Here is a 19,915-nt window from a genome sequence, read left to right as displayed (position 1 = left end):
TGTTTGGAAACAAGTGCGTGTGGAATGGACAGGGGAAGAGAATACACTTGTAGTTGGGGCAGAAAGGAAATGTAAGGTAAGAGAACAACATGTCAAATTGTATTAATCATTTATGTCAGACTTAGATATTCATTCTGAAAAGTTAGTCGTGTTTTTCACTAAGCTGGTAGCACTGGAAGATGTGAAATCTATGTCCAGATTCCCAGACCAACACTGGATGAGGTCAGGATGAGAGGAGTCACTGAAGAGATAACAATTAGGTAAGCTGCTGAGGAAAACTGTCATGCACAAAGGCAATGTGTTCATTCATGGGGGGGGGGAAACATTAGCGAAGCTAAAACAACAACAAAAACAAAAACACCAAAGAACTATGACTACATGTGCTGAAGCATCGTGAATGGGAGGGAAGAAATAAATCATGGGAGTGGTAGACGAGTAGGCAGAGACAACTGTATCTGTCCCTGTGGGGCTGTAATAAGAACTTTGGTTGTGGAATGAAGTTATGGAGAAGCCTCTGAAATTGTGAACCAAAGTGAGAAATAATACACTCTGGTTATGTGCTGAGCAGAGCATTAAAAATGAATGTCAACTTCACTTTGATCAATTGAATTAATTAATCCATGAGAGGATGAAAATGTCCCAAACAAAAGGAAAGAGGTGTAAGGATGGAGATGTGTGAGACTTTAAGGAAAACACTGAAGACAGGCGGCGTCTTGCTTGCTGATCAATTAAATGCTGGCCTAAGGGAGAAGGGAATATCTCTGAAGACTTTCAGAGATGACGCCAAAATTTAGCTTTTAATATATTGTGTTGACAACCATAAGGTAAAGCCATCTATGGACCAGAACGTGTTTTCATCTTTCAGTTAGAACAAGTCCATTGCTATTTGGCTAATATTTTTCAAACCAAAGTTCATAGTTTGCTTTATTTATTTATTTATTTATATTTTTTCCTGCTTATCTGGCCCCTAGGACAATAGTAATACCAAGACTGAGATAGATTACAAAAGAAAATATAAATTATACTATAATGAAATATAAATTATCCAGGTGCATTTGAATTTTATCTGTTTGATAAAAGAGCAGTCTTTTAGGTGCAAAGTTCCAAATACTGTTTTATATATATTTGCATTAAATTTATTTATCATTAACTGTATATCCTCTATTCTAGATGCAATTTTTGAATATATCTAACTGAATGAAGTACACATTTAACTGAATGCCCTGTATTTTTATCTGCTGATCCAACAGCCCACCACGGAGTCTGACCATTTTACCATCACCTAACTCTGGCTCCAACTCCACTACTGGGTTCTTCTTTGTCTACAGAGGAGGGGACCGTCATGATTTCCTGAGACTGTTTCTTTACCCATTGTGCTGTTTATGCTAAGAATCTTGACTCAAATTCATTTTTTTTTCTCTTAGGGTTTTTGTTTGTTTGTTTGTTTTTGTTTTTGTTTTGTTTTGTTTTTTCCAGATAGGGTTTCTCTGTAGCTTTCGAGCCTGTACTGAACTAGCTCTTGTAGACCAGGCTGGGCTTGAACTCACAGAGATCCACCTGTCTTTGCGTCCTGAGTGCTGGGATTAAAGGCCTGTGCCACCACTGCCCAGCTCTCTTAGGGTTTTTTTTTTTAAGACATTTTGCAGTCGAACATATGCACATGTTGATGCATGCATGAGTGTTCCTGTGTACTTGCATAACTGTGCATTCCTGCTGTTCTTCCTTTGTTGTCCACTGATTCCTAAACTAATCGCTAAATTATTTCTTACTTTTACCACTAAAATAACTTCATAATGTTTTATTTTTTGTCAGAATTAATATATATATATTAATTATATATATATATTATATATATATAGATTGATATATATATATCAATCTAAACCATTTAGTGTCACAGAGAGGAAATGGGTTATATCACTAGCAAAAGTAGGAGTTGGGGACAAAGAACAGTGGTAGAGTTGACTGCGAGGGATGCTATCACCCACTGATACAAGGGGACGGATCTAATGAGAGTTTACCAAGGCCAGTTGGACTGGGTCTGAACGAGGACATGATCTAACCAGATTCTCGGAATTTGGCCGGATTCTCTGAATGTGGCTGGCCCGAAGTCTTTCTGAAAAGCCATTGACTATGACACTCGGACTTGTTTCCTCTGCATATACTGGATTTTGGGGATCCAGTCTGTTTGGATACTCACCTTCCTGGACCTGGAGGGAGGGGGGAGGAATTTGAACTTCCCACAGGGCAGGAAACCCTGACTGCCCTAAGGGACGAAGAGGGAGGAGGAGAGGGAGTGGAGGGAGTGGGAGGGTGTTGGGAAGAGGGGCGGAAACGGAAACTTTTATAATTTAATAAAATTACTTTCAAAGAAAAAAAAAAGAGAGTCATTGAGTTTAAAACCCAATACTAAAATTTTAGTCAACTGTAATACCGGTGGGGTCATTACTAATAGGACAAAAGGTTAGTTTGCAAAATACAGAAATAATCCCTATAAGTCAATAAGGTAACAGAAAAAACTAAACAAATCCTACAAAGAAATTTATTTAAAAACACGGGCAGCCAACAAAAGTATGAACCCATACTACCAACAGCTAACAATAAGAGAAATGCAAATTGTATCAATTATAATGTCAGATTTCACTCATTATATAGCAAAAGTAAGTTATAGAAATAGGAATTCACACTGTACTAGTGGATATATCTCACCATTTTGGAAAGTCATTTATCATAAACTGGTAATATTTTATGTGAGCATATTCCTCAAGCCACCAATCTCACTTCCAGGTGTCTGTGTACCTAACAAAATAGAATCTGTGTGTTCAGAAGCTAGTATGCAAAGCCATGCTGGCAGCACCCTAAATTCAGGACATTCAAGTATGTCCTAAGAGGGAAATGGTATAAGCACAATGGCATAAATTAGATAAGAAGTAGTTAAATGGGATAGATTAACATTGCTTTTATATGTCCCATGCAACACAACCACAGTAAAATATATTTTGCTCCAAGTGTTAAATGAAAATTAACTGAATATCTTTATAGATTTATATACTAAATAAACGTGAGTAAAATTAAAATGCTTAAAAGAATAATTTCAAACTCATAGAACAGGGGAATGTATGATCAATTAAAATAGATGCATAAGAATTCATTTTTGTTTCTTTTTGGAATATTGTTATTTCATCGAATAACATTCCCCTTTCCCGGTTTCCATTCCATATGCTTACTGAAAATTCTACTGCAGCTCATGCCCTACGGAGGGATATCTATCTGTTCAGTTTAGATACAGGGGGAGCACCTTGGTCCTTCCTCAACTGATGTTACAGACTTTGTTGACTTCCCATGGGAGACCTTACCCTCTCTGAGGAGTGAAAGGGGCTTCAGTGAAAGGAGAAGATGGGAGAGAGTAGGGAACAAAGGGGAGAGGAAAATGGTTTGGTATGTAAATAAGATTGTTTTAAAAATAATAAAAAAATTCTATGGTGTCTGGCATTGATGCTATTATGTACCCTTTCTTTTGTCCAATTTTTTTTCAACTGAACACTTTAGTCAAAATTTCTTAGTGTTTACCTATTGTATTTTTTTCGGTGGAGGATCCAACCAAGGATACCATAGTATGATATATACCATGAGTCACCAAGTCACCAGCTTCCCTTATGTTCCTTCTGGTGGGGGCAGTTTCTCAGACTTCTCTTATTTTTGTTGACCTTGTACTCTGTCCTTCTGGTAAATTCCAGTATTACCTTAAGGACAAGGTTGAAGCTATCTTTTTAGGAGGAAGACCAGAGAGGTAAGGGTGAGTTTTCATCATGGAGTGTCAGGCGTCCCTGCCATCTCTGTGACTTGTTACTGCTGTACGGAACTTGATCACTCTGCTGAAGTGGAGTGTATTGTGATGCTCTAACTGCAGATTTACTGGGGTTTTTCTTCCACGTTGTCTTCTGTCAGAAAGTCATGATACACAGCCTAGCCTTATGAAGTAAGCAATTATGGACTATATTTTGGTATGGAGTATTTACATAAATTATTTGAAATTTCTATGTGTGAAATATTTGTTTGCTCCCCCTAAGTTTTTATTTATGCAATGTTTTATATATGTCACTATGGACTTGTGGGAATTTATTCAGTATCAGTATGCTCTCTTAGTAATTGCACTATTTATACTGCTAGAACCAAATGCTTTAGACTGCACAATTTATAAACAGTGGTTTATTGTCTCTCTCAGTCCTGGAGGAGGGGAAATCCAAGCTCAAGGAAGTGACAGAAATGTTCTTTGTCCTTACACACTGATTATATACAAGGACTAGCTATCTCTCTATAGCCCCTTTTTATAAAGTGTTACTTCACTTATGAGGGAGGGTCATCATGACATCATTGTTTCTTGATGGATTGGATTGTCTACAGGAAGATACTCAGGTTATCTTGAGTAGCCTATTGCTACTAGCCTATTGTTCTAGGCTTGCTGTAGATGGGAGCCCTTTGGTCCAAACTCATTTAAACTCAAATTGGTTGTTCAATACAGAAGCTAGCTTACTCCTGTTCACCCTGTTCTTCATGTATGGTTGTCTGTATCTGTGTAGCTGAATCCAAGCTCATTATGATGTGTTTAATCCAAGGCCATTATCATAGCAATCATTTTGAATGTTTACACTGATCTTCCACTCCATAATAAACCTGGCTTCCTTCGTCCTCCAGCAACCATTTCCTTGAGTGTACAATATGATTATATATGGCTATCAATTCTGAAATTGTTAACATGTGTACCTGTGGGAAACAATTTTATATTGTAAAGCGCAGAATTTACACACAACTTATTTTCTGTTTATTTTCACAGACTGTTTCTAAGGTCAGCATTTTTCCCTCATCAGTAAGGCTGTGCTTTCCAGTTGGCAATTGCTCAGGCTACTAAATTATATTTTTAATTTGCAAACATCTAATTTTACTCTTTGAGGTTTAGTGTCCTTGGAGTTTTTGCAACATCAAATGTCATGCATCTACAATGATAGCATCTAACAGAAAGGATGCAACACCCTTTGTTTTCTCTGTGCTTCAGCTCTTCTACCCTTTGTGTCCTTTTTCCCAAACCCTGCCCACAGATGGATTTGCCAGCACCACATTTCTGCCTTTTACTGGTTATCATATACTTGCATCACAGATTTACCTAGTCTTTCAGATTCTTTTCATTTAACAATATTAAAAATTCATCCTTCACTTTGCTGATATATTGAATGTTTAATTTATTGGTGATACAGTGCAAAAACCAACATCTGGCCCTTGAAAGATCATTTTAAAACTGTTGCCTATCCTTGTTGTGTGGGTATTCTATACCTTATCTAGTCACTCCTTTAAGCACAGCTTGATTTGTTCCAGTTTGGGAAAGTTATGAAGGAATATGAAGTATCTGTACAGGTAGTTGTGTGGATATAAACTTTCAGATATGGTGAGGAAATATCTAGGAGTTTGAGTGCTAATGTTTTAGTACTTTCAATAAACTGTTTCCCTACATGTTAGCCCTGCAATTTTGCATTCACAGTAGCAATGATTTGATTTCTATGGCTTCAAATCCTCACAACTCACATTACTTTTAAATTATTTTTTGACATACAACTTGGCATATTGTTCTTATATGTTCTTCATCTTATATTGTCGACTTTTTAATAACAAGTGATGTCTGGCTTATTTGCCTCCTAGACATTTCATTTATTATTTCTTTTATGGTAGAGAGTTCAAAGCACTTGTCATATCACTGAATTTGAAGAGTTTTTGTTTTTGTCCAGGAGGCCTCAACACTATGCAAAGAACTATAGGCAACCGAGGAAAGCTGGGAGAGGAAAGTCACCCTCCACAGGAAAGAACACACCAAGTAGCTGTTCAGTGCCAAATGACCAGCCAGAAAACATACATACATACATACATACAGGTGGCATTCACAGACTTAGCAGGTAATACATAGGTTTCTGTGTGTATAAACACACATATACAATATGGTTTGCAAGAAAAGACCCTCAAAGGAAGCATATTTTAAGGGGTGTGACTTTGTTGGAGTAGGGATGGCCTTGTTAGAGGAAGTGTGTCATGACAAAGGTAGGCTTTGAGGTCTCATATATGTTCAAACCATGCCCAATGTCTCAGACCATTTCCTATTGTCTGCCTATTGAGATGCAGGACTTTCGGCTCCTTCTGCAGCACTGTGTCTTCGAGCTGACCATCCTGCACACCGTGATGATAAGAGGCTAAACCTCCGACCATGTAAGTCACCCTAATTCAATGTTTTTCTTTTTTATTTTATTGATTTTTGTTGAGTTCTACATTTTTTTCTGCTCCCCTCCCTGCCTCTCTCCTTCCCTACAACCCTCTTCCAAGGTCCCCATGCTCCCAGGAGATTTTGTCTTATTCTACTACCCATGTAGATTAGATCTATGTATGTCTCTCTTGGGGTCCTCACTGCTGTCTAGGTTCTCTGGAATTGTGATTTGTGGGCTGATGAATGTTTTTCTTTTAAAAGTGTCGCTATGGTCCGAGAGTCTCTTCACAGCAACAAAAATCCTATCCAAGACACACATCTACGATCAGAATGTCCAAGCGCTCCAACACCATATGCTGAAATTAGTGTAATTTCTCCACTAAACATTTTTAACTCTTTCTTCAAAGAGAAGTTGACTATTTCTCTAGACAGTACTTGCTTAACGGACCTAGGTGTCCAGTCTGATGCCAGTACCACTCTGGTTATCATTCCATAATAATTTCTAAAGTCTGGTAGTTTAAGATTTTTTACTGTTATTCAGTATTATGTTGCCATATATCTCTCATATATCTTCCTCCTTTCCTTCTAAACTTATGAATCAGTTGTTTACATCTACAAAATAGCTTGCTTACGTTTGATTGAGGTTGTGTGGATTCTATGAGTTAATTTTGGAATAATTAGCAATACTAATACTATTAAAGATTTTATGTATGAATTCATTATATTTCTTCTTCTTTTTAGGTCTTTAATTTTCTCCACTTCAATCTTAACAGTTTTCCACATATAACCACAGCACATTTTATAGTTTTTAGATGTACTTATTTTTATTCTACATATAAGTGCTCTGCCTGCATGAACTGAAGTGCACTGTGTGTAAGCCTGGTGTGCACAGAGGTCAGAGAGCTTACTAGATGCCCTGGCACTAGAGTTACCAAAAATTCTACAGTGCCACTGCATTCTGGGAACAAAGTTCAAATACTCTGCAAGAGGTGAAAGTGCTCTTAACTGCTGAGCCATCTTTCCAGCCCCACTATACATTTCAAACGTCAGATTTATACCTAGTTTAATTTTCTTTATTATGTCATTGCCTTTCTAAAGTTTGAAATTTTAATTATACATTACTGATACAAAGAGAGCAATTGCTTTTATTATTATCTTTTTGGACAATTGACTTTTGAATTTTAATGTATTTTGTACATTGCAGTACTAGTGTGGATTAATTGCAGCAGTTTTCTTTCTTGTTGAATCTTGGGCTAGTCTGCATAGGCAATCATGCCGTCTCTGAACATAAATCAACTTGTTCTTTCCTTCCACTCCATACATACATATCTATTTTCCCCATTACCTTGTTATAATAGCTGGATAGACGGTGGTGAATGGAGTCCTCTGGTCCTGACCTTATAGGGAAAATGAAGTTTCTCATCGCTAAGTGATGTGAACTGCAGTGTTTTACAGGTAATTTTATGAAGCTAAAAGTTTCTATTTCTTCCCTGCAATAAGTATTTTTTAATGAGTAGATGAGTTCTGCCTTATGCTTGTCAGTTGATATGACATGCTCTTTTTTTTTTCTTCTTCTTCTTTAGGTTATTGGTTTTGTAGTTTTCATTGGGCCATTCGATCTTGAGCCATTCCTACACATCTAGTTCAAACGCCACTTGATGCAATGGTGGGTAATATATTTTATCACATTGTGCATTTTGTTCTGATACTTTGCTGAGCATGTTAGCATCTATGATCATGAAAGACATCTATGGAATGGCTGAAGTTTTTCTATCTTGTAATGTCTTTACCTGGATTTTCTATTAGGTTATTATTACACTTATATGTTCGCAATTATATTCATGTTTTCATATGGAAGTGATTATAGATGGTTTATTTCTTCCTTAAGAGCTTAAAAGCATTTACTGGTTATGAGTTGATATTGCACTGGGTGTGGTAGCCAATTAATTACTGATTAGGTTTTAATACCTTTAAAAATAGTCATATTATCAGTTCTTTTCATGGGAGTGTTGATGTATCTTTTGAGAAATTAGTCTAGTTATTTCAAAACAACAAATTTATAAGTTGTGTGAGTGTTTGTGTGTGTGTGTGCGCGCCCACATGTATGAGTTTATTTTGCTTCCTGTGGTTCAATATCTGTCATTAAATTAGAAATTTTTTTCCATTGTTACATTGTTACTTCAGTTTTTCTTCTGCCTTGTCCTCTATTTTTCTCCAGTATTCCAATTACATAAATGACATATTTTTTAAATCTATTTTTAGCTATTATTCCTTCTTTCTGTTTATATTTTTCTTAAGGCATGTGTCTGTTTATCTCCACACTCACTGATTTCTTTCTTGATATTCAGTCTGGCAATAGCAATATCGTAATGTTCTTTCTTTCCATGTCAGTATTCTTGATTTTTAGAATTTCTATATGTAGCCCAGGAAGTTCATAATGTCCAATCGTCCTGCCTTGCCCTCCTGAACATTTAGATTGTAGAAATTGATGGGGAATTCAGAATCAGAGCTTTCCATTATTTAATTTTGATGCTATATTTTCTTGTTGTTCATTTTACTTTGAGATCTAATATCATTCCATTTCCCTTTGTAGCACGAATTCTAGTTGGTCTTAATAATAAAAACCCAGAGTCAGACATAGGGGTTAATGCTGAATATCAGAGAAGCAGAGAGAGGCTAGACACTAGAGAGTGCTTTTACCTCTACGAATGCTCAGACCGAAAGGGTGATTCTGTCCTCAGACTACCTCCTCAGACTTCATCCTCAGAGGGCAACTGTCTCCCCCAAACATCAGACTGCACTGAGTTCCTGTCTCCTTCCACCTTATATTCCGCTCCCTGACAAGCCATATCACTCCTCTTCCCACCTCCCTAATCCTTGGATTAAATACATGCCATCCCAAGTGCTAGCATCATCTTTGTATGAGCTCAATTTCTCTTTGAGACAGATTCAATATTGTGTAGCGCAGGGTGATCTTAAACTAACAGAGATGCCTCTGTCTCCCAGTCCTGTGCCACCACTTCATGGCTTCTAGTGGATTAGCTCTGTACTCTGATCTTTAGTTAAGTTTTATTTGTTAAAACACAAATAAAATATCACCACATACCTCTTCCCTTTCCTTACTCCAAACCCTCCTAGGTGACTTTTTTGTATTAGTTGTTACTGTATGCATTTATGTAAATATCACTAATATGTACATTTTCAGGGCTGACTAAATTTGGCATGGGACAACCAATAGGTGTGTTCTTCCCTGATGAAGGCTACTTCCTTTGTACCTAGCTGTCCTCAGTTGCCTATAGTTCTTAGAGTGTGGCTGAAATCTTTTTTCTTTGCGCTCTTTGGCATGTTCACTGGTGTCATCCTTATTGAACCTGTGTCTGGGCAGTTACATTGGTGAGAGTTTATGACTGTAGTATCTAACATTAGTAGGAGACACAACATTACAGCACACACCCTTATCCTATGGCTCTTACTGCCTTTCTGTCCTCCCCTCCACCATGTTTCCTGAACCTTTGGTGAGGGAATGTTTTGTAGATGTATCCTTTGGTACTGGACTCAAGGACTCTGCATTTTGATTGGTTGTGAGTTTCTATAACAGTCTTCATCTGTTGCAAAGAGATGTCCTAATATTCTTAAACTTTCCATCCCTTGGCATAGCTTGCCTAAGTGGAATTACCTACTGCATATTTTTATTTTCAACATGTAAGTCACATTTATTTGAAATTATTTGCCTAGTTCCTAAATCTGTGTAAAATGTTTGAGTATTCTGACAGCTTTCCCCTTGCCTTCCAGCAGGCTCATAATAGCTTGTTCAGAGACGGACATGATGTCTGATGGAACAAGATGCCCCTCCCTAAGCCGTTGTTTGCAATTTATATCACTATGCTGGGTTTGGGATGTGCATTACATTTTTACAGCTGGGGATAACAAATGACTCCAAATTGATTCTATATTCAATTTTTCTTCTTATTTTTGACTCTGTGCTTCCCCCAAACTCATCCCCAGACAGAGGTCCACCCTGCAACATTGTCTTCTCCATTGTACTCAAGCTCTGACCCTGCGGTGCTTGAAAGTTGGGGGAACTCTTCTCTAACGTTATGGTTAAATCTCTGCTTAGTCTTTTTAAAATAAGCTATCTTCTAAGCTTTGAATCTTTACTCCAATTTGTTGCATCTTGCCTTTCTGCTCAGGTGAATCAGAAGAGCTAGTGGTGGCTGGGATCAGAGACATGCTCTTCCCCAGGTAATGTAAGGCTCTGGTCATGTTCCCCACCCTCATCCTCCAAGAGAGGGCAGGCTTTGTTCTGAAGAATACTCTGAATATTTCACAATGATTGCTTTTCCTTTCCTTCACAAACCTAGGAACCTAACTTTCCAAACTTTTTTATATTTTCAGTCTTTTGTTGTTTCCCAGAAGCAAATCCCATAAAGAGGTCGGGGCTTCCAAAAGCTGTACCTGCTCAGGGCTTCTTACCCTCGATGCAGTCTGTTCTCTGAGCAGCCTCAAGCAGTTTATCAGCAGAATGGGTTATTTCCTCTACCAATGATGATTTTTGCTTCACTAAGAATTGAACTGTGATCCTTAGTTTCTCCAGTGGAGAGGCCATCTACTACCTGAGAGATTTGTTCTCCCATGGGTCTCAGAAGTATTGATTTTTAGTTTGTAGAGGTGTGTGTGTGATTACAGAGACTTCCAAACTTTACATGTTAAAAATAAAATCAGCTTTCTCTCTTAACAACCACATTATTTAATGGTCCCCGCACACTTCTCTTAATCAATGCACTGTAATATCCTCTAGAATAATTATGAATCAAAAAAAATTATAAGAAAATTTTTATTCCCTTTGATTTCCCTTTCCTTGGACATCTATAATACCCCCTATCATCCATTCATCTTCTTATAAACATTTTATATTTTGTATGTTTCTGCTTTTTGAGACATCATCTCACTAAGCAGCTCTGGCTGCCCTGGAACTCACTATGTAAATCAGGCTGGTCTTGAACTCACAATCATCCACCAGCCTCTGTGTTGGTATTAAATGCATCTGACACCATGCCCAATATTTATTAAAGAGTACATTTAGCAGTTTTAGTTTGTTAATTATTTTTCCAACTTTTGTAAGTTTCAAATGATATTTAATGTAATTTGTTATCCACCTAGGTCATCCTTTTGGAACCAGTGTACCATATTACAGACACATAATTATAATGACTGCTTAATTAAAGCTCTAACTTCAAGTTATTAAAAATAGACACCATGTTTCTATCCCCATCATGGAGCACAGGCTATGCTTGACAGATGTCATTTATTTTGCATACCACTTAAGTTTACAAATATATACATAAGTATATGAATAAATAGAAGCTTTTTTAACGGCTTTGCTGTATTCTGCTTTGGGGATGTGATTATTTGAAAATTATTATAATTATACCACAAACTTAATGAGAATACTTGTTCTTTGGTTTGATATGAAATGCATTGTGGAAAGAAAAAGAAAAGGAAAGAGATGTGTCACTTGACTACACTGTGCAGAAAGGAAGCTTTCTGGGCATTTCTGGTGTCTCCTTCCTTGCCCTCACCTGCTCTTTCTGATAGGAGTGGGCTTGTTCACTGTCTTCTGAGCAAACATGACGTATTATTTCATTTCGTTGTTTGCTACTTTCCTGTTAGGATTTCAATGTGAAGCCATGCGCCCTCTACCACCATATACCTACACGCTTGACTATTTGCTCCCTGTTTCATGACTTTATGGAAACTTTAGAAGGTGGCGCTTTACTGGGGTGGGTCAGTTACTGGTAGGAGGGACTTAAGATATATAGCCGAGCTCTGCTTCTTGTCAAAGCTTGACTTCCTTTCCATTGAAAGATGAGGAAGTAAGCCACCTTTGCCAAATGTTCCTCTTGCTTTGGGTCTGCCTGCTTCCACGCCTCCTCCTCAGAAGTATCTCTCTAAATCCAGTTCAAAAAGAAATTACTCCTCCCTGAAGTTGTTTACATCAGATCTTCACAAGAAGGAAAGCAATCAGTGATCTTCCCTCATCAGGAGCTTTGATGTGATTCTCCTGGGCCAAGGACAGATGCTGTCAATCTCGTTCAACCAGCTCCATATCCGGTCTCACTCAATCACTGAGCCAGCAATGAGAAGACAGATGTCTTCGTGGTATCACGTGCAGTATCTGTCTAACTGTGTTCTATTCAGACTTCTGTTTTGTGGACTGATGAAGTGACCCTGATAACCAAGATTTCTGGTCTATGCAAACAAAATTCGAAACTTACTCAGAGCCAAATGATTTTCTGTTGCTATTGGCAGTGCTGGCAATTAAACACAGGTTTTTGTGCATGCTAGCCAAGCACCTTCCACCAAAACTATGCTCAGGCCCTCCTTAGCCCTCTCTGGTGATTTCCATTCCCCTCCTACACATCTGTGAATGGTATTATGAAGCATAGGTTCATGTTGCCTTTTAAATGAACACCATCTAAAGTGAACTGTGACCCTACAAAACCATTTTTGAATAATACAAGCTTTAAACCACATTTGCTGATCATTACATATTCGAGTAGTTGAAATACCCCATCATATGCTCAGTGGTATGCCAAATAAATTTTAACCTACAGTAAGAAATTTACACTGGAAACATTGCTTTAGATACTTGGATATTTGTAAACACTTAAAAAGAGAAACTGAAAATTAGGGTTATTATTATTGTTGTTGCAATTCTATTTTTAAAGTTAAAATTTACATTTTTAACCTAAGAAGAAACAGAATAATTACAATCAAAAGATTAAATGCTACTTCTGGGTCTGCTGAATCGTTTTTGAAAACTTGTATAATTTCTTTCACCCTATTTTCATCTACAATGATTATAATAACATTAGCTTTAAAAATATTTCAATACTTAAATGAAGTTACTATGCTGCATATACTTAAAGGATAGAAGACTTGTGAAAATATAATTCTACATTTTCAAATATTGACTATTTAGTAAATGACTATAAATGAAATCTGCTATTATATTTGGAGCAAGAGAAGAATGACTATCAAACCAGGGAAAGCAGGAACATTGAATTGTACACAGAGTTTTGTATCTTATCAATTGATCAAAGCAGGAAATGTTTTAAAGGTAAATGAAAAGGTCATTGCAAAAACTTAAATTTTCATTTTCTACTATAAAGAAACTGCTGAAAATACTTTTAAATACCCACTCTACCCATAGAAAGTTCAGAGGGTAAACTGGCGATATGTCTTCACTGGCCAGAGCATTCAGGAATCAGCCAGAAAGCGATTTATTATTTGTGTATTTTGCTTTAGTTAGATGTGGTCAGGAGAGCGTTGTTTTTTTTTTTTAATTTTCAGTAAAAATAATAACAGTTAGGATGATTGGAGTATGCTTAAAGATATCACCACCAAAATTCCAGAATTTTTAAATTCTCCTACAGTGGAAAATTGTTGAAACTTTACACAACCTTGTGGGAAGCATTTGGTCCAATTAAAACGCGGCCTCCCTCTTGACTCTGACATCTGCCTATGCTCTACTGAGTGTCAAGTTGCTTCCCTTTAGAGTTTCCTGTCCCTAAATCCTGGCCTGCGGACCAACTGTGCTGTGCTGGACTAAGGCTTCTCTGGATGCTGCTTCCTGTGTTGTTCTTGACAGAGGAAAGGACAGGTCCTGACCATTTAACCATCAATGGCTTCTCTAAGAGTTACACTTAATGCTTTGTTTTTCCGTGTCTTCAGAGAACAGAGATTAATGACTCCATTGTGTATAGATCAGAAAAGTTGTTAGTTACAACTAATCAATCTGTTTGACTACAAACAGGCTTTCAGAACTCATCTTAAGTCTCTCACCAATCACCTTTCCTTGTAAGTCCCTGTCGCCTCCTGATTTATTTGGAGTCTTGATCCCTAGGTCTTGCAGTTAGTTACACTGAGAACAGACTGAACAATATTGAGTAACTCCAGACTTTTGGAAATAGATATGGATATTAGTTGCTCATCAACTCCATCCCAACCCAAAGAGCCATACTGGATGGTAAGGCAGAAATTTTCAAGTGCAGGGTGAACGTTTTAACCCTATTATGAGGACCATGGAGACTCAATTATTCTATAAAATTTTAGAATCTTTTAAGTTTTTGGATAAGTAGGTCAAGTATTTCTTCACATTTTATTCCATTTTGTCTTTATATCTGTTCCTGAAATTAAATAACCCTTCCCTTCATTTTCTACATTGAAGCTCTGATTCTCAAGTCTAATCTTTAAACTTTAATGGCTGTAAAAGTACACAGAGATGATGAATATATTATGCATATACACACAGATGAAGTTGGACATATATAGAGAGATATATACATGCTTGAGACACAGTTATATTTATATTTTTTCTATAATAAGTATTTGCTAGTATAAATAGAATCATAAGATTTGCTCAATTTGCATATTGTGGCACAGAGAACTCTTAAGCCTACAGCCCCCTCTGCTGGGTGGATTTTCCCAAACTTACTGTGTATATCTTAAGCATAAGACCTTCTCAACCTTTGAGGGCTCTTATTCATGTGCTAATTAACTCAGAATCCCAAGTGTGTTCTGATTTATAGGATACTGCATTGACTCAAGAATCTAAAATTTTTGGATCCTATTTCTCAGTAAATTTCACCTTTACCGATTTTGAAGATTTAGTGATACATCTAAGACCATGTTTACCATAAAGGTATTGTTATTTATCCTCCATACACTCCTCTGATATCACTATATAATGCGATTGTTTAGGTCCAGATCCTCAATAATTAACTCTTAATCACAATCTGCTAGGTGAGGACCAAGTATATTATATGCTGAATGACATTTCCTGGGGAATGTCGTTTCACCTCAGATAAGGAAGCAAGTGATTTACCAAATAAATGATTTTATCCATTCTATCTTGGTGAATCAATGAGTTGAATGACTTCCAGGAATATGGTTGAGTGTTTTATTACAGGAACATAGAAGGGAGATTACTCAGAGGAGCATGGATGTGCGGGTTCTCACAGAACTGTGAGGAGGACTCAATTACTTACACAAATATAGACAAAGTAAGGGCACAGACATCATTCAAGAATACTTCCAACACCAGCATTTATTAAAGACTTATATATCCTTAAGAATGGGAGATGTTTTATATGTCTGTGAAACTCGTGGGCCCTCCCCCAGTTTCCTTAAAGAACACTAATGAGCCTAGTTCTGTTAAGGTCTTAGTCAGGTAATCACAGTAACCCTGATTTCAAGATAGAAATGGTTGTGCAATGCCAAGAGAACACAGTTCTATAGTTCTACAACACTCTAGCAGGATCCACAGATTAAGTGAAAGCTTTGGATGCATTCAATCTTTTCGGCAAACAACCTGCCACTGGAGGTGTCTGAATTACAGTAGGTTTTACCGTGATGAGGTATGAGATCTAGGACACTACTTCTAAAAAAGTAGCCTGCCTTTATTTATTTATTTATTTATTTATTTATTTATTTATTTATTTATTTTAGAATAGACTAAGGGGAAATTTTTTAAAAAGATAATTTTAACTCTCTGGGGTAATATTAAACTAAATATTTTTAAGTTGTATATAGCATGTGTGTATTCTCACACATGGCTGTGCAATGACTTTTGAAGCTAAGAAGGAAGTAGTCGTATGCATATTCTGAAGTTTAAGAGTCACATTAATGTAATTAATGTGATATTAATTACATTTTGCTTACATTCAGTGATCAAAATGGTATCAATCCAGCAGTCATCATCAGAGTTAATACTTATTGCCCACTCACTAAAATGAACTACTCCATCACATTGTTTCATTGCAGCCAAAGCCATGTTGAAATCAAGTCTGAGTACTAGAGGAGACATACGGAAAGGGTCCAGTCTACGTATAGTGTAAGTGGTGTTAAAGACAAACATCTCCATCCCTCTATCACTCCTCCCTTCCCCACTCTCTACCCTGCCACTCTCTGTTTCTAAGACATAGCCACTTAAACCTCCTGGACCTTCTTTATCATCTTTGATTAGTACTTTGTTTTCCGGATGGATACTCTTTAAAATTCAGTGTCATAAATTTATGTGTTCTTGAATTGTTGTAAGCCAGAAGTCATAGATAAGTACGCAGAACTCCCTTGTTAAAAGTTCTGAATGTGATGTTGCTAGGCCAGATGGCAGAGCCATTAATTCCACCTACTGGGAAGGCTGAGGCAGAAAGGCAGCAAGTTCAGATCAGCTTGGGTTACAGTGTGGGTTAAAAGTCAACCTGGGCACCTTGGTAAATCCAGTTTTCAAATATAACCTTATTTTAAAAAAAAAGACTGGGGATTCAGATAAGTGGCAGAATGCTTACCCAGCATTCAAGAGAACCCAAATTCAATCACATGCACAATAAAACCAACTAAAATGAACAAACAGGTTAACAAACAGTCAAAATCCCTAACAGATATTCACTTTAGAAGTTGGGGACTACAGTTAAATATACATCCACTAAAGTCAGAGGTATTTGGATATAAATCCTTTTCTGGATTTAGATTCTCTTAGTGACAGTCACAATTTTAGACATGCTAAAATCCAGAAAATACTCCCTGCCTCACACTTGAAACGGAGGCTCCTTATAGAGGATGCTAGCTTCCTTTGACATTCATTTTATTCTGTCTTCCAAAGGCAACTTTCTAAAAGACATCGTTGGAAGGTAACGATCATGAACATGACAGAGGCACAGGGGTGACAGTTATCTATCTGATATTATTCACATTTGCAAAGTTTAAATCAAAAGGTTTGGAATTTTTATCCTAGAATTCCATGTCTTCTCTGGGTATTTGTGGGCAATGTATATGGGAAGATCACGGATTCTAGTTGACCAATTGTTCTTAACTTTCATGCACTCTAACTGAATCCTTATTGTGTAGACATATGTTAATAATGCAACACCCTAATCTGAATAATAGTTCAGTCATTTGATAAAAACATGCTCTGGGGTTATTTTGCTTGACACTGAATTTAACATAGTTCATGTGTGCAATTAGTAGGAATGAAGGAAGTCACATATAGCATGTTTTATCTGACCCACAATGCTAAATATTCAACAACAGTAGACAAACATTCATTTTTTTATCTCTTCTTTGCAATGAAACTGGAACCCTGCCATAATTATCCATCCATCTCTCTATATCCAGATACCAACTTGAAACCTGTCTTATAGGAATTACTTTAAAAACAATAAAAAGAGACTTTCATCTGGGCAGTGGTGGTGCACGCCTTTAATCTCAGCACTTGGGAGGCAGAGAAAGGTGGATCTTCGTGAGTTCGAGATCAGCCTGGTCTACAAGAGCTAGTTCCAGGACAGGCTTCAAAGCTACAGAGAAACCCTGTCTCGAAAAAACAAAACAAAAAAAAAAAGAAAGAAAGAAAGAAAGAAAGAGACTATCAAGTGGTTACAAGGGATATTAGCATAGCTTTAAGTAGAAGTTTTTAATCGTTTAAATTAATGTACTAAGAGACTATGTCTTTGATGTTGCTTATAATGCTATTGATAAGGGATACTATAGGAAGAAAAAATTAGTTGGGATTGGAGACATGATGGTTCAGTGGTTAAGAGCACCTGTCACTTCTCCAGAAGACCTGAGTCAAATCTGCAGCACACAAGTAAGGCAGCTTGTAACTTTCTCTAAGTCCAGCTCTACTGGATTCTGTGCATACTTCTGATCTCTGAAGATATCTCGCCTGCAGCACACACATTAAAGAAATAATGGTTGAGAATTCCAAAATAGATGAAGGAATAAGGAAAATAAAATAAGAAAAGTCTAAAGCCAGCAGTAAGAAGGGCGCTGGAGATGGTAGGAAGGGAAGAGCAGAGTTAGATAAGGACACCAAAGTCACAATTAGCCTTAGAGGTGGGTGACAGGAAACAGGATCTGTCAAGCTGTACTTAATATTTTGTTTCATTTTTGCATGTGCATATGTAGCTGCACATTCACACACTGTGGGCACACGTGTATATTACGAGGGTACACACGCACACTATGTGCCTGTCATATACTCCCAGTCTGATACAAGGAGTCTCTCCTCCACCATTGCCTTCTATCTTATTCATTTAGGCAGGCTCTTTCAGATGAGTCCAGAACCCACCAACGCAGCTGGCTCAGCTGCTCTTGGTATTCCTTTCTCTGCCGTCTGTCTGCCTTCCCAGTGCTGGAATCTCGGGTGGGCTGCCACCCCCTCCCAGCATTTACACAGGTGCTGGAGAGCTCAGTTCTTCACAGTTGCAAGGGAAGCCCTTTGTCTGCAGTCATCTGCCCAGCATACAGTTGTAAACGGGAGGCAAGGACTTTCCAGCTGAGGAGACCTTAGGGAAAGAAAAAGGATGCATATCTCCTTGTGCTTACCCAGACTGTTCTGAAGACTGGTGTCCAGGCACTCCATGCTCAGGATGTGCAAAGGCACAACAAAGTGACAGTGGGAGTCACACATTTTGTTTTGGGAGCATATTTTTGCAGCACAGCACTAAATTGTTTTGATCCAGTATTTTTCTTCTTTTATTTTTTTCCCCTTGGGCAACTCACCCCGCTCACAGTAATGAAGGCATCGCTTTGAGAAGGCCAGGAGGCAGGCAGTTCCACAAGCTTGCTCTTTCAGTCAACCTTTGTTAGTGATGATATGACATTTTCTCTGCTTTCAAGCCCCAAATTAAGTCTCAGCATCTCATTAGTATAGTTTCAAAATTATGTCATTTTTATTTTATTATGTTAAACATACAGGCAATGCATCATTTTGACAAGACATCCATCTCTAGTTTCCTCATTGTCTTCTCATCATCAAGAAATTATCAGCAATTTATAATATGGAAATTAAAGTCACTGGAATTTGTGTTTTCCAGTCTTTGACATGTGAAGGTAAAGATAGCATGAAACATGTTCTTTATTGATGGCATGATGTAGGAAGTCCTTCTGTATATGTGTTGCTTTTATTGGCCAATGAATAAAGAATCTGCCTTGACTTGTGATAGGGTAGAGTAGGGCTAGGCAGAGAAAACTAAACCGAATTCTGAAAGAAAGAAGGTAGAGTCAGAGAGATGCCATGAAGCTCCCAGAAGGGAAAGATGCGAGCTGCCAGCTGGAACCTTGCTGGTAGGCCACTCACAAGCCTCGTGGTAAAATATAAAATAATGGAAATGGGTTAATTCTAGATGTAAGAGTTAGCTAACAACACACTTAACTGATTAATCAAGAAGTGGTTTAATTAATACAGTTTCCGTGGATTATTTCAGGGTTGAGCAGCCGGAAACGAACCAACAGCCTTCCACCAACAACAGCAAGATTTTCTGAGTTTGCAGATTACAGTTCACCCCACGGCCCATTCAGTAGAGTATGCAGGGTGTAGTATTATTTCAAGATTGGGTAAGGGATGATCTGTAATGTTGTTGTGCATTTTCATCTAAGTGAAATCAGAATTGGAAATGATTCATTTCCATAGAGTTGTCTAATTAATTATTGTGTTCTTTTTATTTTTTGAAAATAACAGCCATGGTACTAGTGCCAAATTATTGCAAGACGCTATGTGGAGCATGCAATAAACAAGAACTAGGAAGGAAATGAGTCTGGCATCACACAGGCACTTCATGGAGACTTTAGGTATTTCTTGTTTCTGAGAGATTCCTGCTTACACAATGAGGA

This window comes from Myodes glareolus, chromosome 7, assembly GCF_982192425.1.
Source record: "Myodes glareolus chromosome 7, mMyoGla1.1, whole genome shotgun sequence".
Classification (NCBI taxonomy): domain Eukaryota; kingdom Metazoa; phylum Chordata; class Mammalia; order Rodentia; family Cricetidae; genus Myodes; species Myodes glareolus.
The sequence above is the reverse complement of the archived record's forward strand: the minus strand, read 5'-3'. Positions refer to the sequence as shown.